The sequence below is a fragment of the Bison bison genome, unplaced genomic scaffold (assembly GCF_000754665.1).
Source record: "Bison bison bison isolate TAMUID 2011002044 unplaced genomic scaffold, Bison_UMD1.0 scf7180017864492, whole genome shotgun sequence".
Taxonomy (NCBI): domain Eukaryota; kingdom Metazoa; phylum Chordata; class Mammalia; order Artiodactyla; family Bovidae; genus Bison; species Bison bison.
Genome location: NW_011495051.1, coordinates 11,204,218 through 11,232,101, shown reverse-complemented (window position 1 = coordinate 11,232,101; position 27,884 = coordinate 11,204,218). Strand labels below are relative to the sequence as shown.

Sequence of the window (27,884 nt, the reverse complement as noted above, 5' to 3'; positions counted from 1 at the left end):
AAAGATGAAGAAAAAATGGAACTCCAGGAAATCCAACTCAAAGAAGCTAAGCACATTGCAGAAGAGGCAGACAGGAAGTATGAAGAGGTGGCTCGCAAGTTGGTGATTATTGAGGGAGACTTGGAGCGCACAGAGGAGCGAGCGGAGCTGGCAGAGTCCCGTTGCCGAAAGATGGGTGAGCAAATCAGACTGATGGACCAGCACCTGAAGTGTCTGAGTGCTGCTGAAGAAAAGTACTCTCAAAAGGAAGACAAATATGAGAAAGAGATAAAGATTCTTACCGATAAACTCAAGGAGGCAGAGACTCGTGCTGAGTTTGCTGAGAGATCAGTAGCCAAACTGGAAAAGACAATTGATGATTTGGAAGATAAACTGAAATGCACCAAAGAGGAGGACCTCTGTACACAAAGGATGCTGAACCAGACTCTGCTTGACCTGAATAAGATGTAGAGCACCCCAGCCCCGCCCTGCCGCTGCTCCTCCCTCTCACCCCGACTCCGACTCCACTGGGGCCAGCCTGCCCGAAGCTGACCTTTAAACGGAGGGCTGATCTTTAACTGGAAGGCTGCTTTCTCCTTTCGCCACCTCCCCCACCCCCCATACTCCTGTGTCCTTTTCGCCAAACAGTCTCTGCCTCTCCCCAGAGATTCCAGTTGGGCTAGAGGCTGAGCACCTTTGGGAACAACGTTTAAGGGAATGTGAGCACAATGCAAAGTGTCTTTAAAAGCATGTTGTGATGTACACATTTTGTAATTACCTTTTTTGTTCTTGATGTTACAACCATTTGTAAAAAAACATTCCAGATAATTCCGTAGAACTGAAGCAGCAGTCTAATCCCTTTCTCACTTTTGGAAGGTAACATTTCAGCTTAATGCATATTGCCTTCTCCAGAGAGAAAGGGAAAAGGTTTGGGCCTGCCTTACTGAGAGCCTAGCAGCCCAGAGAAAGGCTCCATTTGGGGAAACCTCATTGCCCTGTAAAAAGTACCTGCCAAAGCAGAAAGATGATTCCAGAAGGAGTTAGCCAAAAAAAAAAAAAAGTGCTGTTCAGGTTTTCAGCTTTACGGTATCTTTGGACAACTTTTTTTTTTCTTTTTTCATCAGAAGTGACCAAACAATTAAGATGGTAAAACCTGTGAGACCAAATCCTTGTCCCAGCTCTACCCTGTTCCCAACTGCTCACAGAATGGATCTTGTGCCCCTTATATTGAAGTGACCACTTATTTGCTCTCCTGCCTCCTTGAAAGAAAGGAAAGAAAATTATGTTTTGCCACTGATTTAGCCATATGAAACTCATCTCATCACCCTTTTCTGGGTCTGAAGCTGCTGTCTCTAAAAGTGCCATCTCACTGTGCTTTGTATCTGTTAGTGCTAGAGAAATCTTGAAAAGCGTATGTACAAAACTTGTAAATTTTTATACTTTGGAACTTTGCTTCTTTGGGGTTGAGGCAAACTGGTCACCCCTCTGCCTGTGAGAGCTCTCTACAGTCTGTGGGCTAGCAGTGTGCTGATCTTTTAAAGTTTCTTTCCCTACTCAATCCCCCTTTTTTGATGAGGTTTCAGTGAGGTCTGTTAGGGGTGCATCCTGCAGCTTAATTGGCTTAAAATGTTCTCTCCTTTGGTGTGGTCTCTTTGGGGACCAATTGGGAGAAAAAAAACCAATAGTGTAACTGTTTTGATACTGAAAATTGATAAATGTCTTTTTGAAATAACCAGTCCCTCCAAAATAAATAAATCCAATATGAAAAAAAAAAAGAAAAGAAAAAAAAAAATGACTGTTGTCCTTCTAATAACGTTTTGGGGTTGCCATGTGGAGATTAATTCAATTTACAGTGATGCATATTCAGAAACGTTAAGTTGGATGGCTTGACCCATAAATATTAACACATTGAGAAACCATCTAAGTGGTTCAGAACCACTTCCATTCATTAGTATTTACAGAGTGCCTACTATGTGCTAACCTCATTCTTGGCAGTTGGCAGGAAAGATTATAGAGTGTTTGTGGGGCACAATGTTTGAAATCAGGTAAATCATGAAAGAAGTGACACAGCAATGCAATTAAAACTTATACTTTGTTTCTTCCAATCTAGGACCAAGACAACTGTATACATGTTATAGAGAAACAAATTTTAGATTACCAAAAGATGCATATAGGAATAAAGAAAAAGGTTCCTATAAGCCCAAGAATCCACTCAGCAAGGAGCTAGCCCCAAGATATAGCAAGTTCCTTGTGAATGGATATATTAATAGAGACATTTAATAGCCCATAGATGGGAAAATTTTAAAGAAAAATTTATTGACTGAGAATTGGAAAAGATCAGACCTGAGATCTTCCTAGGATTGGCTACATATTTTTGTGGGCTCCAGTGTAAAGTAAGAACAGGACCCTTGCTCAAAAATTATTAAGAATTTCAAGATGGTGACATGTGAGAAATAAAGCTGAGTGCCAAAGAATTGATGCTTTTTTTTTAATTTAATTTTATTTTTTTTATTATTTTTTTTAATTTTATTTTATTTTTAAACTTTACAATATTGTATTAGTTTTGCCAAATATCAAAATGAATCCACCACAGGTATACCTGTGTTCCCCATCCTGAACCCTCCTCCCTCCTCCCTCCCCATACCATCCTTCTGGGTCGTCCCAGTGCACCAGCCCCAAGCATCCAGTATCGTGCATCAAACCTGGACTGGCGACTCGTTTCATACATGATGTTATACATGTTTCAATGCCATTCTCCCAAACCTCCCCACCCTCTCCCTTTCCCACAGAGTCCATAAGACTAATCTATACATCAGTGTCTCTCTTGCTGTCTCGTACACAGGGTTATTGTTACCATCTTTCTAAATTCCATATATATGCATTAGTATACTGTATTGGTGTTTTTCTTTCTGGCTTACTTCACTCTGTATAATAGGCTCCAGTTTCATCCACTTCATTAGAATTGATTCAAATCTTTTCTTTTTAATGGCTGAGTAATACTCCATTGTGTATATGTACCACTGCTTTCTTATCCATTCATCTGCTGATGGGCATCTAGGTTGCTTCCATGTCCTGGCTATTATAAACAGTGCTGCGATGAACATCGGGGTACATGTGTCTCTTTCCCTTCTGGTTTCCTCAGTGTGTATGCCCAGCAGTGGGATTGCTGGATCATAAGGCAGTTCTATTTCCAGTTTTTTAAGGAATTTCCACACTGTTCTCCATAGTGGCTGTACTAGTTTGCATTCCCACCAACAGTGTAAGAGGGTTCCCTTTTCTCCACACCCTCTCCAGCATTTATTGCTTGTAGACTTTTGGATCACAGCCATTCTGACTGACGTGAAATGGTACCTCATAGTGGTTTTGATTTGCATTTCTCTGATAATGAGTGATGTTGAGCATCACCCTTCACGGTTCAACCATCACCTAAAGCACAGTGATTTGGAAATCACACCATCTTTCTAAAAAAAATAAAATAAAATCCTCAATCAACCAACCAATTATTTTCTCAAGTCTTTCTTGAAGCTATGCTCAACCTCAACCATTTTTTTTCCCAAACTCTAGATTGAATTACCAAGTGTCTGTTTTTTCTTCCCTGCAGTTTCTTGTTTTCCATCTATACCCATCAGATTTTTCTACTCTAGTTGACATGCTCAATAGTTGGTCAGTTGCCTCTGTAATTGAAAGGCTCATAGGAGAACAATGAGCACAAACTCTAGAACCAGAGAATCTAGATGAAACCCCATTTCATCCAGAAATGATAGAATGTTTTGCCCATCTCCATGGGCAAATGACCCAAGCTATCTCTGCTTCACTTTTCTCATCTGAAAAATGTGGTTAATTCAGTTCATATGTCAGGTGTTTGTGAAGATTTAAATACATAATTTCATGTATGTCACATAGAACCTAGAAATAGTAAATACTCATCAGTGTTAATTTTTATTACAGATTTCCAATGTCTCTTTGCTTAGTGTTTTCACATTGAATAGTTAATTAAGAGTCTAGGTTTTCAAGTAAACAGGCCAGGACTAAAATATTGTGTCCACCTTTGCCGTTTGATGACCTCAAAAGAGGCATCTTCCCTGACATCCAAGTACGGACATGATCGTTTCTACATTCCAGGGTATGACAAGAGTTATAGTAGACCTCTCGTATGAATGCTTCTGTCACATTTTCACAACAAATAAGAACCCTTCTCCTGCTCTGGCTAGTTCTCCTCAAGTCCTTCTGTTATCATGGTATCCACTCTTTAAGAACCAACCCTCAATGACTTCACAATGCTTGTGAGATAACATCCAATCCCTTGGCTTTATGACCCTCCAGCATCTGATTCCATAGCGTCTTTATGTAAGATTCTCTGCATAAAGCCTTCATTATGGTCAAATTGGTCTGTTCATCACCCAGAAACATGTACGATACAACCATCTCACCTCTTTATTATTGTTTTTATCCTCTGCCATCTGTAGTCCTTCCCATGTATATGAGTCTGCATCTTCAAGGTGGGACTTAGATCAGAGTTCCTCCATGGTATAAATACAGATAACTCTAGTCTGGCATTCCCCTTCTGTCCCTGAATTCCTGTAACATTAATAGAGCACTTTTCAAAATTTTATATGGATTTATTTTCTCATTTCTTCTTGGATCGTGGCTGGGAGTTTACCCTTCGGAATGAGGCAGATTGTGTTCAGGTTCTGCTCATTAGATATGAGCCTTTGGGCAACTTATTTACACTATGTATGTTTCAGTGTATTCATTCACAAAATGGGTATAATAATGGTGGCTAATTCATACAGAGGAGAGTGAAAAAGTTGGCATAAATCTCAACATTCAGAAAACTAATATCATGGCATCTGGTTCCATCACTTAATGGGAAATAAATGGGGAAACAGTGGAAACAGTGTCAGACTTTATTTTTGGGGGCTCCAAAATCACTGCAGATGGTGACTGCAGCCATGAAATTAAAAGAAGAAAAGTTATGACCAACCTAGATAGCATATTCAAAAGCAGACACATTACTTTGCCAACAAAGGTCCGTCTAATCAAGGCTATGGTTTTTCCAGCAGTCATGTATGGATGTGAGAGTTGGACTGTGAAGAAAGCTGAGCACTGAAGAATTGATGCTTTAGAACTGTGGTGTTGGAGAAGACTCTTGAGAGTCCCTTGGACTGCAAGGAGATCCAACCAGTCCATTCTAAAGAAGATCAGTCCTGGGTGTTCTTTGGAAGGGATGATGCTAAAGCTGAAACTCCAGTACTTTGGCCACCTCATGCGAAGGGTTGACTCATTAGAAAAGACTCTGATGCTGGGAGGGATTAGGGGCAGGAGGAGAAGGGGGGAGGACAGAGGATGAGATGGCTGGATGGCATCACTGACTCGATGGACGTGAGTTTGAGTGAACTCCAGGAGTTGGTGATGGACAGGGAGGCCTGCGATTCATGGGGTCACAAAGAGTTAGACATGACTGAGCAACTGAACTGAACTGAACTCATACAGTGTTTGTGAGGATTAAAGTAACACATTTAACACTAAGCCCTGGATAATGGTTTATATTTTTTCGGTAAACATTACTCAGTATTACTGGTATTGTTGTTTGTATTTTCTTATCTGCTTTCAAAGACTGAAAGTGACTTGGGGGTGAAGATTGCGTATTGTATGTTTTCATAATTTCTCTGCTGTGGGGCCTTTTGCTTTAATTAATGTCTGCTGTGATTAATTGCTCTATTATGCTATTTTCGGATTTCATCCAAGACACATTTGAAGTTCAGATAACAAAAGAGCAATCCCTGGTGACCAAAATGGGAAGGTATTCCTTTGGATAATGCCGCAGACCTGGGTTAGCAAGCAGAGGCTTTGCCTGTAATGGTCACAAAACTCTCCCTTAGCACTCAGCATGCTGCCTGCTCCTTAGAGGAGGGGAAAGCCCTGAGCAGGGCTCTGGTACAAACAGCGCTGACCATACTTAGTTGTGGGAAGCATCATGTTCAAGGTGACACCATGTTTATTATATTGCCATATGGTTTGAATACCAAGTCCATTCCATAGCTACGCTAAACTGCAGAGCATGAGGCCCTCCCTCCAGCAGTGTTCCACAGTGGGAGGAAAAGCAAAGGTTTCTGTGCCTCAACCAAAGGCAGAAAACTGAACTTGTACTCCTGCAACACCAATTACCTAGAAAAAAAACTGAAAGAAAAAAGCGTTTGTTATCATTCTAGACATGTTCTAGACATTGATTAGATATCACTGTGCTAAAAACTTCCCTGATCTACCTTTACCAGAGCCAGAATGTTTGCTTGTTCTTGGGAAATTATCTATCATCTCATCTCTATAACTTTTGAAACTGTCTCCCTTTGATTAAAATTATCTGTGTGTATCCTCCTGCTTGGCAGTCTCCTTGAGAACAAGATCCATATCTGACTTATCCCTACATCAATATTAGTTACAACCCTGGTAATTGGCAATCGATGGAAGATACCCATTGGGATTTGTCCAAGCACAAAGGAAGTGGGATGATTTATCGTAAAGAGATATCTTATAGAACCCAAGGGAAAAGAATATATCTAGGTATTAGAAACAGATTAGAAGCACATATTTGAGCCCTGTAGAAAATGCAAGACACTCCTCTTTTTTAAAATATTTATTTTACTTGGCTGTGCTGGGTCTTGGTGTGGCGCGTGGGATCTTCCATCTTCCTGTGGTATGCAGTTCTTTAGTTGTGGCATATGAACTCTTAGTTGAACTCTAGTTCCCCAACCAGGTTTCGAACCCTGGCATCCTCTGTTGGAAGTGTGGAGTCTTATCCACTGGACCACCAACGAAGTCCTGACATTCTTTTTTTTATCTCCATGTCTCTTCTCTCTTGGGCTCTGATGGTCTCATTTTGCTCTCGCAAAGCAAACCAACTGTTTCAACCGTCCAGTCTATTCGGTTGCTGTCAGGAACGTATCTGAGTTTGCCTCCTACTATTAAAGGAGTCTGGGTTGACACTGAAATTTTATCTTTTCCAATTTTGAGTTCCTAAGAAAGGGAAGTTGACTGACCCTGACTGAGTTAGACACTCAACCATAACTCAGTTAGTGGACATGTAGTATAACCATATGAATGTGTAAGTAGATTCCTAGAAATAGGATATAACCCAAAAGCAGAGGAGAGCAGAGTTCAGAACAAATAACCATTCTTAATGTAGTAACTCATGCAGTATCTCCATCTCAGAAATACCTTGGTAATGGGTGGTGAAAGGATAAAACAACCTGAATCTGCTTCCTGAACTCGATCTCTGCATGAAGACATTTATTCACATGGGACAGCTATTCTCAGGTTGTTTTTACATTTCTGAAAGTATGATGTCTTTATTAGTATGGTAAATAACACACAGAAAATATACATCAAAATAGCAGGCACTCAGAGCTGCTAAGGTAGAAATAAAAAAATGAAGATATTGAACAGTTTTACTAAAACCTGAAAAGTACCCCCAAATAAAAGTCACCTATGTCATGAATTATTAGGTAATATTTTAAGTAGTAAGCTTTTCTTGGTCTATATGTTTTCTTCTCCTTTTGATTTATATTCCAAATAATTCAACTAGTAACAGTCACATATTTGGGACACTAGAATGATTATTCCACCAGGTTTTCTCTTCCTTATTTTTATCTTTTCTTTTTTTCCTGTCTCTCCAATCAGCATAACTAAAGCCCTTCCTTCAAAATGTTTTTTTTTTTTTCCTTTTTCTTTCACTTAATGTTTAGTCAGTGGCTAAATCTATGACTAGGAAGAAAATGGAATATCATTTTGAATAAAATTCCTTCTGCATTGTTATAGATGTTTGATTATATAAGTTTAGGTGTGGAGCTCACCGAAAACTTCTGGCTGCTGAGACATTTTTAGATCAGAGTACAAAATGAAGATGGTAACCAGGCAACATGGTTCTTGTACGGTTATTAAAAATAAAATGTGAAGCTTCCACGATGCAGAATAATTTTCTGACAACTTTGCCTGGTTTTTGCTTTGTCATTGGCTGGAAAAATAGGTAGAAATTCCATTTGTTGAACTCTGCATTGCTTTATCTGGGTTTAATTCATTATTTAAGGTCATGATTTTTGGAAAATCATATATATGTACATGAATGTAAGCATGGTAATTTAGTATGACTCAGAAAATTCTTAAACATTTCTGTACTATATATGTAGTGCAAAAAATTAATAATTTAAATTATATATATAATTATATATACATATATGCTTGACAAATGTTCACAAAATTTACTATGGAAACAAACGTGATCTTGCATTCATTAGAATGTTTTGAAGCTTGATTAAACATATGTATATTCCTTATATATCAAGGTATTGTTGATTAAAATCTTGGAAACCTTTCATATAATGGATACTTTTCAAAGACTGGCATTGAGATGCAGTCAGTTATGGCAACATGCTTCAATACTATCTTGATACATATAGCAAAAATGGATACACTCAAAGTACCTTGTCTTCTGTTTCTGGTATCCCTTGGACCACTCTTCTGAGGCTGTGTGTAAAAATGGACATTTGAGTGATCAAATCAGATAATATTCTAGAGCAGGTTTTGTCAACCCAGACTGCACATAAGAGTTACCTGGGGAGTTAGAAAGTCAGTGCCTAAGCCCACTAATAGATACTCTGATTTAGTTGGTCTGACTTGGACTCCAAGTAGAGTTCCACTGTATAGCCAGGTATATGAATTCTGTTCTAGACATAAAACACTCTGCAAGCACTCATTTAGAACAGAGGGCAGTTCCTGGAAAGAGGAGCAATGCACAAAGGATCTGTGCATTGTTGTCAGTCCAAGGTGGATGTGTCTGTAGCCTCAGGTCCTGGCGAACACTGCTTTTCCAATTTAAAGGCTGTCCTCTATGAAAGATGAATCTAATTCAGGAACTTTTCTAGCAGATCCTTCGTGATTGTCTTTGATTTCATAGGATCCTCTCTAGCTAGGTTATAGGGCCAACCACCTCTGTGAGAACTTACTTTCCAGTTTCTTCCTGAATATTGAGAAAGTATAGAAATTAAGACAGGGTCTTAGAGTTTAGGAGACAGACAAGGAACTCTGGTAGATTCTTAAAGATTTGCTCTTTGAAAAAAAGGTAAAGAAGGAACTTCCCTGAGATCTAATAATCATAAGGCAGGTCTTCAATGTTGATGGCAACAGAGATAGAATATCTAGTTGTGTTCTTTGAAATTTAGAAACATTCAACCTAATTCTTCTCTCCTACCACAAAGCCTATTGGGACCTAGTAGAAACTCATAGGAAATCTAAACTCTTTGAAGAGCTATAAGGAAAAAAAAAATCACCTTTATAATGCAAACAATAAAATCAAATCTAAGACACTGACTAATCAATAAACAATGTTTGCAACACACCCTACCATTCTTGTTTTTCCATAAAGACAATCTCTACAATCTGCCACATTGATTTTGTGAATGTAATTAGCAGATTATATTTGGCAAAAGCACCATATGGTTTTCCTTAGTATTTTCTAAGATATATTATTGGACTAAGAGTTCTTTGAGAGCAAATAATGATGTTTTTTATGTGATGTCCAATATGTGAAATCCATACAAGGTATTCAGGCCAAAACTTCTAGAATTGTAGTCAACTATTAAGTATTAGATTGTATTATCATTAATTTATTTAAATATCCATATATAAGAAAAATAGACTGATATACAGTAAATTTCTAGGAACAATTGCTTGAAAATATACAATCATATCAAGGATATCAGGCTTCCCTGAGAGCTCAGTTGGTAAAGAATCCACCTGCAATGCAGGAGACCCTGGTTCATTTCTTGGGTTGGGAAGATATACTGGAGAAGAGATCGGCTACCCACTCCAGTATTCTTGGGCTTCCCTTGTGGCTCAGCTGGTAAAGAATCTGCTTGCAATGTGGGAGACCTGGCTTCAATCCCTGGGTCAGGAAGATCCCCTGGAGAAGGGAAAGTCTACCCACTCCAGTATTCTGGCCCGGAGAATTCCATGAACCGAATAGTCCATGGGGTCACAAAGAGTCGGACATGACTGAGCGACTTTCACTTCATTTCCCTTCACTTCATCAAGGATGGCACATAAATTTATCTTATAAAAAGCCTGATAAACATTAGCTTTCTGAAGCACTGACTGTAGGAGTTGGAGACCAGGTTCCTTATGACTGATTATCATGATTGATTGGTGATGTCTGCTATGGTTGTAGATGCAGGAAATGATGACATGAGTATATTTACTATGCATACTTTACATAAAGTCATAAATAACAGATTCATAAATTGTACTTGTGAAAATCTGATATATATGGAAGCAGAAATTAACTTACCTTGGAGGAAAGCTGTTCTTCTGCAAAGTATTATTTCTTGCAGGAAACTGAATAGTAGGGGGAATGGGTGTATATTAATATTCTGATAATATATATTTATAAAGTATATGTATATGTGTATATATACATATATGTGTATATATACGTTTTTATATGTGTGTATGTTTTTATTTATATATATAATGTATCATAATATATAAAGAAATGGAAAACATGATTGAGCTAAAGTAAAATAAACATCATCTACTCTCCAGTTAATAACCAACTATTGATATTTGATGAGTATTACATATGAAAAATAGCCATACTATCAAATTATTTTTAAAATTTTAATATAGCACACTAAGTTTAATTTTTGGTTCCTAGGTATACTCTTCAAATTATATTAGGTTGGTGAAAAAGTAATTGTGGTTTTAGACTGAATTTTAAATCATTATAACTAGGCTCAAACACATCTTTATTAATCAAAATAGGAACCATTACAATCAATGCATTTTTGCTAGCAAGAAATGTTTGTTTATTCCTGTAGATTAAAAATCCATGCTTCAGGATTCAGTGAACTCTTGGAAAGCATTTTCTGCCTCTTGCTGATTGTGGATGCATTTCCCTGCAAAAATAGTTAAGATGCTTGAAGAAGTGCTAGCTGGTTGGCAAGAGGCCCAGTGAATATGGTAGATGAGGCAGAACTCTGTAGCCCAGTTTGTTCAACTTTTGTAGCATTGGTTTTGTGAAGTGCAGTCGGGCATTGTCATGGAGAAGAACCGGGCCCTTTCTGTTGGCCAATGCCGTCTGCAGGCTTGGCTATTTTCTGTGCATCTCACTGATTTGCTGAGCATACTTCTCAGATATAATGGCCTCACTGGGATTCAGAAAGCTGTATTGGATCAGCCAGGCAGCAGACCACCAAACAGTGACTATGACCTTTTTTTGGTGTATGTTTGGCTTTAGGAAGTGCTTTGGAGCTTCTTTCTGGCCCAGCCACTGAGCTGGTTGGTCATCGCTAGTTGTTATATAAAATCCACTTTTTGCCGCACGTCACAATCTGATCAAAAATGACTTTTTTTAAAAAAAATTTGCGGTCAGCTCATACTTATTGGGCTTTTTTCACTTTTCAAATTATCTTCAAATGTTGGATGGCCATAGAATGCTCTACATTGAGTCCTTTGGCAACTTCTCATGTACTTGTAAGAGGATCAGCTTCAGTGATGGCTCTCAGTTGGTCACTGTCAACTTCTGATGGCCGGCCACTGCACTGCTCATCTTCAAGGCTCTCATCTGCTTTGCAAATCTTCTTGAACCAGCCCTACACTCCATGGTTGTTAGCAGTTCCTCATCCAAATGTGTTGTTGATGTTGTGAGTTGTCACCACTGCGTTATGACCCATTTTGAACTCAAATATGAAAACCCCTGAAATTTGCTTTTCATCTAACATCATTTCCCTAGTCCAAAATAAATATAAAATAAACAGCAAACAGGCTTCCCTGGTGGCTCAGTCAGTAAAGAAACCACCTGCAATGCAGGAGACCCAGGTTTGATCCCTGGGTTGGGAAGATCCCTTGGAGAAGGGAATGGCAACCCACTCCTGTATTTCTACCTGGAGAATTCATGACAGAGAAGCCTGGAGGGCTACAGTAGCCAATGGGATCACAGAGAGTTGGATATGACGGAGTGACTAACAGATAGCAATTAATAAGTCATTAACAAACATAAAGTGAGAAATAGGCATTGAAATGATGTATAATATAACTGCATTTATTTAAGAATGTATTCCCGTATAAAAAGGCAAAGGTCAACAATATAAAACCGCAATTACTTTTGCACCAACCTAATACTTTCCTGTCATCAGATTCTAATGCCTACATATACTTGCATCATATAAATACTGTTTTGTCATGTCTTCAGAGTATTTGTGATGATTCTAAGTTTTCATTGTTATTAACAGTGTGCAAATCCTCATTTTCATAGCAATTTTAAAATATTCTATTATAGAATTTATCAAACATACATACAAGTATAGAAAATTGTGTAAATAACCTCCCATGAACTGACAACCCAGTTGTAAATGCCATCAGTATCCTGCAAATCAGGTATAACTGTCCCCTCTGAATTTTATTGTGAAGGGACAATTGAAATTGAATTTCAGACATTATGTCTTCTTACCAGATTGAATTTCAGACATTATATCTTCTTACCTAAAATATTTCAGAATGCATTTCTAATTGATAAGAACACTATAATCACCATGCTGCATATCACACCTGAAAAAATTAAAAATTCCCTAATTCACCTAGTACTTGACACATTTTTTTCTGAAAAAAAAAAATAAGCATGTTCTCCTTCTATGAGCATAGTATCTTGAAGTAAAATTGCTAGAGCAAAGAGTTTGTACCTTTTTTATGACTTTTGATAAGTAGTATCAGTATCTGTCATGGTAAGGATTGATGCAGTCAAGATTGCTCAAATGTAGTGTCACAGCTCTGATATTCATTGTTACTGGGGAGGAAAGAAAGATATGGAAATTTGGGACATCTTGGAAATAAAATAATATGGATGTAGGAAGGAGAAGATGAGGAAGACAGAATGGGAGGAAGGCAAGAAATTACAATGACAATAAATACCCAAACCAAAGAGTAATGCTGTAATCTTAGTGACTGGTGCTTCTGAGTCAGGTTCTTTACCAGGGTTCTGTACAGAATACTGAAACAGTGAAGTTAGGGTTTCAAGTTGAGCTTCATAGTACAGGTTGGGTAGCAGAAAGAAGAGCAGGGATCTTCTAACATGCCCTGACTCACCACCCAGTTCACACACTGCAGAAGCAGCTTGTGGCCTCCTGGAGCTGGCCTCTTCAACTCTTACTTCCTAAAGGATCTGCCAGAGGGATGCCCTTGTACCTTTCATCTCTACTGACCTGTGCATCCTGAGCTGCCCCGAAAGCAACAGATGCTCATGTTTTGAAGTTGACATGACTGCACATGGCATAGGAGAACAATGAGGGACTTTACTTTCTAGTATCTATGACTGATACTAAAACTGCAGACTTAGAAAACACAAATATATGGTTGCCAAAGGGGAAAGAAAAGGGAGAGGAGGGTAAATCAGGAGTTTGGGAATAACAAATAAATGCTACTATACATAAAATTGATAAGCAACAGTGACCTACCATGTAGCATAGGGGACTGTATTCAATAATTTGTAACCTACAATGGAAAAGAATATAAAAAAATTACATAATTGATTCATTTTGCTATACACCTAAAATTAGCACAGTATAACCAACTATACTTCAATTAAAAAAAAAAAAAACTGTACACATAAACAAGAGAAAATGAACCATCATTTACCATCATTTAATGAACATCATTTACTCTGCAACCACAAAGGTGTTAGTGGTTTTTGACTTAATATTTTTGAATCTTTACATCTATCTGTAAGGAAAGTACTACCATCCTCATTTTTATACATGAGAAAAATGGAAGTGTCGCTTAAAGTCTTTTCTGGAATGAATGAAAGAAAAAATAACTAAATGAACAAATATAGAATTCATCAACAAAGAACAAGTCATAGAAACCTGAGTGATTACATTTGTATAAGATAAGTTAAGATAAGATAAGATATTTGATAAGATAAGATAAGATAAGATATTTGACAGAGCCAGGATTCAAACTCAGGTCTATGTGACTTCAAAGCCAGGTCTATGTATGATAATTGAGTATGTTATGCATAGTCCCTAGTGTTTAACTCTAATTTTCCTCTTCTTGTCCATTACCATCTTTTCTGTGTGCATATATGTGTTAATTTTCTATTAACTTAGTTAACATTTATACTCTTACCCTGCACCATGAGTGTGACTTTGTTGTAAACACTGTATACATCCCCACGTGGAAGCCTGCCATCAATCCTGTGAAGCAGGTGCCATCATCATCCATATTATAGGTGGAGAAACTTACACTGATCAAGTTACTTGCTCAAGGCCATCTAGCTAGCAAGTAACAAAGTCAGGAACTGAACCCTAAAATTCTAGTTCCAGAATCTGTTTTTAATCATTTTAACTATTAAAATATCAATTTAACATGTGCTGTTTACATCCATATTTTTTCTCATATAACTATACTCAGATTATATAAATTGCCCTTCTATTTGCCAGGCAGTTTAAAGGAATGAAAGATGGCAGGCATTCTCTCATTAAATAATATGCAGCAGCCCTTTGGAGGCATTTTGTGAGATAATATTGCAAACATTATTCCCTCCACCTCATCCATAAATGCTCCACATGGGATTTGTGTTCTTTGTGGAATAATTTCCATTGCAATAATTCTTATTTGTTTTCTCAAAAATAATGGCTGGTTTCTACCACTCTCATCAGTAGATACAGCCGGCAAATTTGTGGGCGCTGCTGAGAGTCTAAATTTGTCCCAATAGATCAGTAATGATTTTCTTGCCAAACTGATTTACATGTCTCCAACTTCAATTTACTTCAGTAAATGTTTACAAAAACTTGAATCGGGGAGGCAGAGATAAGCAGGGCACAGTCTTTTGTCTGCCAGGAACTTCGAGTTTCTGGGAGAAAAGGACAAAGAGCTGTCTGCCCTCAGCACTGGCCCAGTACCAGCAGGGCCAGTGCAGGGAGTATCCGAGAACACACCACATGTACGGAAACCCACTGCAGACATCCTGCAGTAGGTGACCTCAAACCAAGGGCGAAGGATCCCCAGTTTATACAACTGTGCAAAAGTCCTCCTCTTGTGAAGACTGGAAACTCCACATTCATGGTTAAATCCATGCACTGCTTTCCATATTTCTTATGGATTAATGCAGTGTTAAATGTCTGCCTGGGGTCCAATGTGATCCTTATACAATTATGTTGGAGGAGTTTACTTGGAGGATTTGACCTTCGATTGACCCTCAGGCTGGACCACCATTCCCACAGTGGGAGCCATTTTCCAAGAAGCAGACTTGAGAAGGAAAGGCATAATTGAGACCATCTGAATGGTATAAAGGCCTGTATCTCAACTTTTAAGATTCTGGCAGGTGGACACCCAATACTAGCCTCGTCTGTAAGTTCCTTGGCTTATTAAAGCTGCCACCTACCCATCAGAAGTGCTCTGTCTCTTTCTTTGGTCTCTCCTTGTCCTCTGTATACAGGGCCAGTTTCAAATTTCACCCAGGGAACTCCCAAGTTTATAAACCAACAAATATCCTACAGGTTGATGTTTGTTAGATTATTATTAAAAGGTTACTCTGTTTGTGGTGATTTGAATTACTACCTTTATTTTTTATTATAGGAAATTTTCATATGCAACTGGATCTATTTCTGAACTTTCTGTTTTATTCCAACAGTCCATTGATCTCTTTGGTCTTGTGTCAAATTTATTATTTTTCTTCCTGGGTATTTATAATCTGCTGTCACAATACCATACCGGGTAGGCTTTGTCTTCCTCTTCTTCACCTCCATTCATCAGCTTCCCCAAACACTCACGCACACTTGCTCTTCTTTTTCAGAGTTCTCTTGGTTTTTATATTTTCTCCATATGAATGCTAAAAGCAGGAACTTATCTAGCTCTAGAAAAAGTAAATGTGTATCTTTTCTATTAAGATCACAGAAAACTTACAAATTAGCTTCAAGGGAGTAGACATAAGGGAAATTTTAAAATTCTAATGAAAGACAAAAGTCAACCTAATTAAATGAAAAGATACACTTGTTCTTGGATAGGTGATTTTTCGTAGCTATTTTAGTGGTGGTTCTCTCTGACACATCTTGTTAGTGGTTTTCTTTGTGTATGTGAAAATAATCTCTCAATTTTATATCCTGATGCTTTTCAGCTTCCCTTTATAGTACCTTTTTCAAGGATGTATTCTTGAGATAATGTTTCTTTTTTTTAAATTTTATTTTATTTTTAAACTTTACAATATTGTATTGTTTTGCCAAATATCAAAATGAATCCGCCACAGGTATACATGTGTTCCCCATCCTGAACCCTCCTCCCACCTCCCTCCCCATACCATCCCTCTGGGTCGTCCCAGTGCACCAGCCCCAAGCATCCAGTATCATGCATCGAACCTGGACTGGCGACTCCTTCCATATATTATATTATACGTATTTCAATGCCATTCTCCCAAATCATCCCACCCTCTCCCTCTCCCACAGAGTCCAAAAGACTGTTCTATACATCAGTGTCTATTTTGCTGTCTCGTATACAGGGTTATTATTACCATCTTTCTAAATTCCATATATATGCGTTAGTATACTGTATTGGTGTTTTTCTTTCTGGCTTACTTCACTCTATATAATAGGCTCCAGTTTCATCCACCTCATTAGAACTGATTCAAATGTATTCTTTTTAATGGCTGAGTAATACTCCATTGTGTATATGTACCACTGCTTTCTTATCTATTACTCTGCTGATGGACATCTAGGTTGCTTCCATGTCCTGGCTATTATAAACAGTGCTGCGATGAACATTGGGGCACATGTGTCTCGTTCAATTCTGGTTTCCTCAGTATGTATGCCCAGGAGTGGGATTGCTGGATCGTAAGGCAGTTCTATTTCCAGTTTTTTAAGGAATCTCCACACTGTTTTCCATAGTGGCTGTACTAGTTTGCATTCCCACAACAGTGTAAGAGGGTTCCCTTTTCTCCACACCCTCTCCAGCATTTATTGCTTGTAGACTTTTGGATCACGGCCATTCTGACTGGTGTGAAATGGTACCTCATAGTGGTTTTGATTTGCATTTCTCTGATCATGAGTGATGTTGAGCATCTTTTCTTGTGTTTGTTAGCCATCTGTATGTCTTTTTTGGAGAAATGTCTGTTTAGTTCTTTGGCCCATTTTTTGATTGGGTCATTTATTTTTCTGGAATTGAGCTGTAGGAGTTGCTTGTATATTTTTGAGATTAGCTGTTTGTCAGTTGCTTCATTTGCTATTATTTTCTCCCATTCTGAAGGCTGTCTTTTCACCTTGATTATAGTTTCCTTTGTTGTGCAGAAGCTTTTAAGTTTAATCAGGCCCCATTTGTTTATTTTTGCTTTTATTTCCAATATTCTGGGAGGTGGGTCATAGAGGATCCTGCTGTGATGTATGTCGGAGAGTGTTTTGCCTATGTTCTCCTCTAGGAGTTTTATAGTTTCTGGTCTTACGTTGAGATCTTTAATCCATTTTGAGTTTATTTTTGTGTATGGTGTTAGAAAGTGCTCTAGTTTCATTCTTTTACAAGTGGTTGACCAGTTTTCCCAGCACCACTTGTTAAAGAGATTGTCTTTAATCCATTGTATATTCTTGCCTCCTTTATCAAAGATAAGGTGCCCATATGTGCGTGGATTTATCTCTGGGCTTTCTATTTTGTTCCATTGATCTATATTTCTGTCTTTGTGCCAGTACCATACTGTCTTGATGACTGTGGCTTTGTAGTAGAGCCTGAAGTCAGGCAGGTTGCTTCCTCCAGTTCCATTCTTCTTTCTGAAGATTGCTTTGGCTATTCGAAGTTTTTTGTGTTTCCATACAAATTGTGAAATTATTTGTTCTAGCTCTGTGAAGAATACCATTGGTAGCTTGATAGGGATTGCATTGAATCTATAAATTGCTTTGGGTAGTATACTCATTTTCACTATGATTCTTCCAATCCATGAACATGGTATATTTCTCCATCTATTTGTATCCTCTTTGATTTCTTTCACCAGTGTTTTATAGTTTTCTATATATAGGTCTTTAGTTTCTTTAGGTAGATATATCCCTAAGTATTTTATTCTTTCCATTGCAATGGTGAATGGAATTGTTTCCTTAATTTCTCTTTCTGTTTTCTCATTATTAGTGTATAGGAATGCAAGGGATTTCTGTGTGTTGATTTTATATCCTGCAACTTTACTATAATTACTGATTAGTTCTAGTAATTTTCTGGTGGAGTCTTTAGGGTTTTCTATGTAGAGGATCATGTCATCTGCAAATAGTGAGAGTTTTACTTCTTCTTTTCCAATTTGGATTCCTTTTCTTTCTTTTTCTGCTCTGATTGCTGTGGCCAAAACTTCCAAAACTATGTTGAATAGTAATGGTGAAAGTGGGCACCCTTGTCTTGTTCCTGACTTTAGAGGAAATGCTTTCAATTTTTCACCATTGAGGATAATGTTTGCTGTGGGTTTGTCATATATAGCTTTTCTTATGTTGAGGTATGTTCCTTCTATTCCTGCTTTCTGGAGAGTTTTTATCATAAATGGATGTTGAATTTTGTCAAAGGCTTTCTCTGCATCTATTGAGATAATCATATGGTTTTTATTTTTCGATTTGTTGAGATAATGTTTCTAATTTCAGTGGAGTTTGTATATTGCTGAAGTTTCAGCCAATGTGTGTTAGAGAGAGATGCTTTTCTTGGTGGTGGAAAGCTCAGTGTCTACCAAACCACACCCATCCTACTGAAGATAAAAGAGACTCAGGTAGACACCATCAGAGGTGGTAATGATGGGAGAACAGATACTGTAAGCTGAAGAGCTCAGGCCACCTGAAGGTATAGATGTTCTTCACCGCTTGCTGACAGCTGCCACTGTAGGAATGGGATCTGTGTTCCCAGACTGTCTTTTCAAGGAAAGCTAGAAATCTGGACTTAAAAATAACTCTCCTGATTCTCTAGTTGGCTTTAAAAATACTCTGAGGCAAAATAGAAAGGACATGTCTACAAGTTAAATATATTCCACAAGCCCTCAGTGTATCATATTTGGGAAACAAATGATGTCATTCAGATGAGAGAGAAGTTGGAAGGAATGATAGATGGGATTTTTGACTTGTTATGGTTGTATTCTGATGACAAAGGCCCATATAGTCAAGGCTATGATCTTTCTAGTGTTCACATATGACCATATATGACCATATGAGAGCTGGACCATAAAGAAGGCAGAACACCAAAGAATCAATACCTTCAAACTGTGGTTGTGGAGAAGACTCCTGAGAGTCCCTTGGACAGCAAGGAGATCAAACCAGTCAATCTTAAGGGAAATCAACCCTGAATACTTGCTGGAAGGACTGATACTGAAGTTGAAGCTTCAGTATTTTTGTCATCTGATGTGAACAGCTGACTCATTGGAAAAGTCCCTGATGCTGGGAAAGATTGAGGAAAGAAGGAGAAGAGGGAGTCAGAGGATGAGATGACTGGATGGCATCACTGATGCAAAAGACATGAACTTGGCCAAACTCTGGGAGATGGTGAGGGACAGGGAGACCTTCCATGCTGCAGTCCACGGGTTTGTGAAGAGTCAGACATGACTGGGTAAGTGAAAAGCAACAAATGGTTGTATCCATTTCCTGGGGTTGCCAAAACAAGTGACCACAAACTTGTTGGTTAAAATAAGAGAAATTAATTCTATTACAGTTCTGGAGGCTAAATGTCCAAAATTAAGGTGTTGACAGGGTCGATTCCTCCTCTGGAGGCTCTGGAAGATGATCTTTTCTTGCCTTTCCAGCTTCTGGTGGCTCCAAGCATCACTTGACTTGTGGCCACATCACTTCAGTCTCTGCATCACTTCAGTCTCTGCATAACTTCAGTCTCTGTCTCCATCCCCACACAGTCTTCTCCATGGCCCTTCTCTCTGTGGGTGTCTGCTCTGTGTGTCCCTGTTGAGGATACTTGTCATGGGTTTCAGGGCCAACACAGATAATCCAGGATGACCTCAACTCGAGAGTCTTAACTCCATTTGTAGTATAACTTCTTGTTAGGTAGACACCATCCAAATGCTTTCCCTATAAGGTTATACTCACAAGTTCAGGAGGTTAAGAAGTGGACATATCTTTTGGGGTCCACAGTTTAACATACTACAGTGAATTATGTAACCCCTGGTGGCTCAGAGGTAAAGAATCCACCTGCCAAAGCAAGAGATAAAGGAGAAGCAGGTTTGATCCCTGGGTTGGGAAGATCCCCTGGAGAAGGGAATGGCTACCCACTCCAGTGTTCTTGTCTGGAGAATCCCATGGACAGAGGAGCCTGGCGGGCTACAATCCACAGGGTTGCAAAGAGTAGGACAGTGCTGAGAGATAGCACACCTATGCACAATGCACAGTGGGTTATAGAAATAGAAGAAGGTATAAAACAAATACTTGTTTTCAGAATATATCATTCTGATTGATCCTCTCAGAAGGAGAGAATGTGAGTTCCCTGCTGTTTTTCTTTGTCAATGTCTCCATCATCCCTTCCCACCCTCCATCCTCTACTTCCTGTCCTTGCTTCTACTTGCTCACTTTTCTTTCTTTGTCTCCTCCCTCTCCTCTCTCTCTTTCTGTCTCCATCTGTCTTTTCTCCTCTTCTTTTTATTTGCCAATTCATTCTTGTCTTAGTGTTGTGTCCCTATGATGTGCTAGGAAAGGTGTTTCTGAATCATGACCATGCCCTTCCTGTGTCAGAGGCAGACCAGGAAAAGCTAAGCACCTCTTGTTTACAGGTTCCTGCATAGGAAGCTTTGGGTCCTCCCTGCCAAGTAGACTAAACATGAATATTCTACCCTGCAGTTCATGAGCTGTGTGGATAAGCCAGTGATCAAGGCTACTGGTCAGTTTCTGATGCCTCATGAAGCTCCATTAGTACCTGACAAGCTCAGCTTCACCCTGGCTGAGCTGGCAGCTGTGTCCTCTGACCCCCTCTTGACACTCTGATAGTTTTCCTTTCATCTACACATTTGTGAGAGCTTTCTTCCTTCTCAGCTGGAAAGGTCACCTCCCAAACATACTGCCTGGGATGAATTATGTGTCTATTGATTTGCACATTCTTGTCTTGACTGCAAATTTCAGGAGTTTAAGGGCAGCACCCCTGTTAAAAGAACAAAGAATCAGATAAAGGTAGTTTTGTAATACTAGCTAAAACCTTGCTCATTATGTCTATGCTGATCTTAGTTTACTTCCAGGATTATAGGAATATTGTTCACCACGTACCCAATGGGATATTTGCTTTGGCATCACCTGCAGATTTAATTTCTGAAATTAAAATTGTCTGTCTAACAAAAGAAGAATTTAATATAAAACATTTCATCAACTCCACATAAAAGATGACCTTTTCTTCCTGAATATAATTTTTACTGTGTTTTCTGTGAACTGAAATCATAGTCTTTTAAAATTCTGGTAATTTAACTAATAATAAAGGGATATCTGTACAGATCACTTTTCTTCTGAGCTTTCAGAAAATGAGAAGAAAATATCAGTTGACTGTTATTCACACAGATACACATCAATATGCATATATTATTAGATTATAATTATTCTAATTTCTGCTTCAATTCCTGAATCTCTGTTGCTCCTTGGTGACTATGGTGACTACACTTAAGTAGTCTGTTCTTTAAAAAAATAGGAATATAATATAAAAAGTGTATATAAGTTCCACAGAATCATTTTCAAAAATGGGAAAGGAGTAGGCCAAGGCTTGTCACCCTGCTTATTTAACTTATATGCAGAGTACATCATGCAGAACGCCAGGCTGGATGAAGCACAAGCTGGAATCAAGATTGCAGGGAGAAATATCAATAACTTTACGTATGCAGATGACACCTCCCTTATGGCAGAAAGCAAAGAAGAACTAAAGAGCCTGTTGATGAAAGTGAAAGAGTAGAGTGAAAAAGCTGGCTTAAAACTCATTACTCAAAAAACTAAGATTGTGGCATCCAGCCCCATCACTTAATGGCAAATAGATGGGGGAACAATGGAAACAGTGACAGACTTTATTTTCTTGGACTCCAAAATCACTGCAGATGGTGACTGCAGCCATGAAATTAAAAGACGCTTCCTCCTTGGAACAAAAGCTATGACCAACCTAGACAGCTTATTTAGCTGAGACATTACTTTACCAACAAAGGTCCGTCTAGTCAAAGCTATGGTTTTTCCAGTAGTCATGTATGGATGTGAGAGTTGGACTATAAAGAAAGCTGAGCACAGAATTGATGTTTTTGGACTGTGGTGTTGGAGAAGACTCTTGAGAGTCCCTTGGACTGCAAGGAGATCCAACTAGTCTATCCTAAAGGACATCAGTCCTGAATGTTCATTGGCAGGACTGATGCTATAGCTGAATCTCCAATACTTTGGCCATCTGATATGAAGAACCGACTCATTGGAAAAGACCCTGATGCTGGGGAAGATTGAAGGCGGGAGGAGAAGGGGATGACAGAGGATGAGATGGTTGAATGGCATCACTGACACGATGGGCATGAGTTTGAGTAGGCTCCAGGATTTGTTGATGGACAGCAAAGCTACAGTCCATGGCGTTGCAAATAGTCAGACATGACTGAGTGACTGAACTGAGTCATTTTGCACTACAGCAGAAATTAGCACAGCATCATAAATCAATTATACTTCCACAATGGCAAAAAGGATAAAAATAAACAAATAAAAATATAAGTTAAATTGCGAGACTGTAGTAATTGTAATGAAGTGTGAAAGTGGTTAGTCGCTCAGTTGTGTCTGACTCTTTGTGACCCCATGGACTGTAGCCTGTCAGGCTCCTCTGTCCATGGAATTCTGCAGTGAATTTAGTGATCTGTGATGAACTTGAGGGGGTAAAAGTAAAATAAAGACCAAATCTGACCTTCATTGAGCCTGACCTCTGTGTTATCAGCTCTCCAGTTGTTGTTGTTATTGTTTAGTTGCTGAGTCAGTCAGACTCTTGCTACCCCATGGACTATAGACTGCCAGTCTTCTGTCCATGGGCTTCTCCAGTCAAGAGTATTGGAGTGGGTTGCCATTTCCTCCTCCAGGGGATCTTCCTGACCCAGGGATCAAACTTGCATCTCCTATTTTGGCAGGCCAATGTTTCCCCACTGTGCCACCTGGGAAGCCCAACTATCTCCCACAGTTTGCTCATATTTTTGCCCGTTGAGTTGGTGATGCTGTCTAACCATCTCAACCACTGCTGCCTCTTTCTTTGTGTTCAGTCTTTCCCAGCATCAGGGTGATTGTGAGACCTACCCAATTACATGAATAGTGATTCATATAATTCATGATTCATATAATTCATTCATATAATGAATAGTGATTCACTGCTCTACATGAGAAGAAACACCAGGGTCTGGAATTAGCCAGACTTGGACCCCAAATTCCTCTCTGAGCCTTAGTTTCTATCTCTAAAGTATAAATAACCTAAATTTAGTACCTAGTTTCTAGGATTTATGTGACACTTAATAAAAAAAATATATATATATAATACTTATTATTTTTCTAATTATAATTATTGGTACAACTTCCTATATAAACAAATATAAGTCTGTGTGACATCAGGATTTTTAACAAGTACTTGGGAGACTTATTCATATATTTATTCATTAGATAAACATTTATGCCTTGGTTTATTAGAATTTAGTAGCAATACTAGATAGCATATACATGGAAGATGGTCCATTTATATGTGTTGATTTTGAGGCCAGCTGTCCTGGGTGTTGTGTAATGTGAGAGTGACTTTGATATTCCTATTGTTGTTGTTCAGCCACCAAGTTGTGTCTGACTCTTTGCAACCCCATGGACTGCAACACGCCAGGCTTTCCTGTCCCTCACCATCTCCTGGAGTTTTCCCAAGTTCATATCCATTGAATCTGTGATGCCATCCAACCATCTCAACCTCTGTCACCCTCTTCTTCTTCTGTCTTCAGTCTTTCCCAGCATCAGGGTCTTTTTCAATGAGTCAAGTTTTCTTTGCATCAGGTGGCCAAAGTATTGGAGCTTCAGCATCAGTCCTTCCAAAGAGTATTCATGGTTGATTTCTTTTATATGGACTGGTTGGATCTCCTTGCTGTCCACAGGACTCTCAAGAGTCTTCTCTGCACCACAGCTCAAAAGCATGAATTCTTCAATGCTCTGCCTTCTTTATGATCCAGCTCTCACATCTGTACATGACTCCTGGAGAGACCAGAGCCTTGACTATATGGACCTTTTGTCAGCAAAGTGATGTATTTGCTGCTTAAAACACTTCTTTCCTGCCAAGAATCAATGATCTTCTAATTTCATGGCTACAGTCACCATATGCAGTGATTTTAGAGCCCAAGAAGAGGAAATATGTCCCTACTTCCATCTTTTCCCCTACTACTTGCCTTGAAGTGATGGGACAAAATGCCATGATTTTAGTTTTTGTTTGTGTGTGTATTTTTTAATATTGCATTTTAAGCTGGCTTTTTTACTGTCCTCCTTCACCCTCATCAAGAGACTCATTATTTCCTCTTCACTTTCTGCCATTAGAGTGGTATCATACGCATGTCTGAGGTTGTTGATATTTCTCCTGGTGATCTTGATTCCAGCTTGTAATTCATCCAGTCTAGCATTTTGCAGGATGTGCTGTGTATAAATTAAATAAACAGGGTAACAATAAACAACCTTGTTGTACTCCTTTCTCAGTCCTGAACCAGTCAGTTTTTCCATGCAAGATTCTAATTGTTGCTTCTTGACCCGCATACAGGTTTCTCAATAGACGGGTAATATGGTCTGGTATTCACATCTCTCTAAGAATTTTCTCTAGTTTATTATGAGCCACACAGTCAAAGGGTTTAGCATAGTCAATGAAACAGAGGTAGATATTTTTCTGGAATTCAGTGAACGTTGGCAATTTGATCTCAGGTTCCTCTGCCTTTTCTAAACCCAGCTTAAACATCTGGAAATTCTCAGTCCATGTAATGCTGAAGCCTAGCTTGCTGAATTTTGAGCATAACCTTACTAGCATTGGGAATGAGTGAAATTGTCTGGTGGTTTGAACATTCTTCAGTATTTCCCTTCTTGGAAATTGGGATGGGGATTGACCTTTTCCAGTCCAGTGGTCACTTCTGGGTTTTCCAAATATGCTGACATATTCAGTGAAACACTTTAATAGTATCATAACTTAGGGTCCCATCACCTCTACTAGCTTTATTGGCAGCACTGCTTTCTAAGGCCTACTTGACTTCACACTCCAGAATGTGTCTGGCTTTAAGTAAAAGACTACATCGTCATGGTTATCCAGATCATTAAGATCTTTTTTTATACAGTTCTTCTGTGTATTCTTTTCATCTCTTCTTGATCTCTTCTGCTTCATTTAGGTCTTTACTATTTCTGTCCTTTATTGTGCCCGTCATTGGATAAAATGTTCCTTTGATATTTCCAATTTTCTTGAAGAGATCTCTAGTCTTACTCTTTCTGTTGTTTCCCTCTATTTCTTTGCATTGTTCATTGAAGAAGGCCTTCCTGTCTTTCCTTGCTGTTCTCTGGAACTCTGCATTTAGTTGGGTGTACCTTCCCCTTTCATCCTTTCTTTGTGCTTCTCTTCTTTCCTCAGCTATTTGTAAACCCTCCCCAGACAACCACTTTGTCTTCTTCCTTTTCTTTTTCTTTGGGATGGTTTTGTTTGCTGCTCCCTGCACAGTATTATGGACCTCTGTCTATATTTCTTCAGGCACTCTGTTTACTAGATCTAGCCCCTTGAATCTATTTGTCGCCTCCACTGTATATTCATAGGGAATTTGATTTAAGTCGTACTTGACTGGTTTAGTGGTCTTCCCCAGTTTCTTTACTTTAAGCCTGAATCTTGCTGAGGCTGATGATCTGAGCCACAGTCAACCCCAGGTCTTATTTTTACTGACTGTATTGCTACATCATCAGCAACAAAGAATGTAGTCAGTCAGATTTCGGTATTGACCATTTAGAGATATCCATGTGTAAAGTTGTCTCTTGTGTTGTTGGGAGAGAATGTTTGCAATGACCAGGGCATTCTCTTGGCAGAAATCTGTTAGCCTTTACCCTGCTTCATCTTGTACTCCAGGACCAAACTTGCCTGTTACCCCAGGTATCTTAACTTCCTGCCTCTGCATTCCAGTCTCCTATGATGAATAGAATATAGTTTTTTGATGCTAGTTCTAGGAAGTCTTCTAGGTATTCATAGAACTCATCACCTTCAGCTTCTTTGGCATTGGTGGTTGGGCCATAGACTTGGATTACTGTGGTATTGAATGGTTTGCCTTGGAAATGAACTGAGATCATTCTGTCGTTTTTAAGGTTGCACCCAAGTACTGCATTTCAGACACTTTTTTTGATTATGAGGGCTACTCCATTCCTTCTATGGGATTCTTGCCCACAGTAGTAGACATAATGAATTAAATTCACTATTTTCCATCCATTTTAGTTCACTGATTCCTAAGGTGTCAATTATTTACTTTTGCCATCTCCTGCTTGACCACACCCAATTTACCTTGATTCATGGACCTAGAATTCCAGGTTCCTATGCAATATTGTTTTTACAGCATCGGATTTTACTTTCATCACCAGACACATCCACAATTGAACATTGCTTCCGCTTTAGCCCAGCCACTTCATTTTGGGGCTATTGGTAACTCTCCTCTACTCTTTTCAGTAGCTTATTGGACACCTTCTAATCTAGGGGGCTCATCTTTCAGTGTTAGATCTTTTTACCTTTTTATACAGTTCATTGAGTTCTCATGTTTAAGATACTGGAGTGGTTTGCCATTCCCTCCTCCAGTGAATCATGTCTTGTCAGAACTCTCCACTATGACCTGTCTGTCTTGGGTGGCCCTACACAGCATGACTCATAACTTCATTGAGTTACACAAGCCCTTTGCCACGACAAGGCAGTGATCCATGAAGGGGATATTCCTAAGGCATAGCTATTCCATGTGAATGAATGTCCTATCTCTGCTCTTATCTGCTCCCTGGTTTTCCTTTTTTTTTTTCTACCTACGTATCTACTCTCTCCAGGAAGCCCTCTCTGACTCCCTAACACAGTTCTGTCTCTGTGCTCCCCAAACATCATGTAGCCTTCTTTCATAGAAGCCATCATAGTTGTAATTTTATATTTATTTAAATGGTGCTTGTTAAGTCTATCTTCTCCATCAGACTGGCTCTTAATCTCATGAAGGGCCATGTATGTTTTAATCCCAAGGTCTGTGAGTACAGAGTAGAGTACCTGTCACAGGGTAGCTGCTCCATAAATGTTTAATGGATGAGTGTGTTTACTAAAGAACAGTTCGTATTTTACTGGAGCAGGCACAGTGCTAAGTGCTTGACACATAGTGGATTGTAAAGACCCACAGATCCGTAGCAGGTCTCCTATGGGTTAGCAGTTCCAGTCTCTAGAAAACCATCCAAAAGCCAGTTTATGCTAGGTTGGTACCTGGCTAAGGGCTCTGAGTTTTCCTTGAAGGCGATGGGCCTTCAGAAAAGGTAATTAACATGTGACCAAAATTGGGGTCTGGCTGCTTGCCACTCAAAAGCCAATAAAGAGGCGCAACTCGTGAAAAGAAAAGTTTGCTTTATTTCAGAGGCCAGCAACCAGGACCAAGGGTAGACTTGTGTCCAAAGGTCAGCTCCTCCACTGACAATCAGTGGGCAAGAGCTTTTAAAGGGGACCTTCAGGGGTGCACAGGCAGAGGAGGGGCTACATGTAGAAACAGCACAGTCAGCTCTGACAGTCATCTTCAAGTTGATCATGCCATGGTCTGATAGTGTCATCTCAGCTGTTTTGAGTACAGTTAACCTTTAGTTCCAGGGTCAATGTGATCCCACTTTGTTGAGGCCAGTTCTCAGAATTGTGGCAGCGTGTCTCAGGGCTACACTTTGGTCATTATGTAGTTAACTTCTTCCACC

General features: G+C 39.0%; 1 protein-coding gene and 1 pseudogene across 2 annotated transcripts in view; both read left to right on the top strand.

Moving 5' to 3' along the window:
* The window catches only part of LOC104979867, a 925-nt pseudogene extending 349 nt beyond the window's left edge, over window positions 1-576 (top strand).
* The window catches only part of GRM7 (glutamate receptor, metabotropic 7), a 942,809-nt gene that overhangs the window by 557,943 nt on the left and 356,982 nt on the right, over window positions 1-27,884 (top strand). The window lies entirely within an intron of this gene.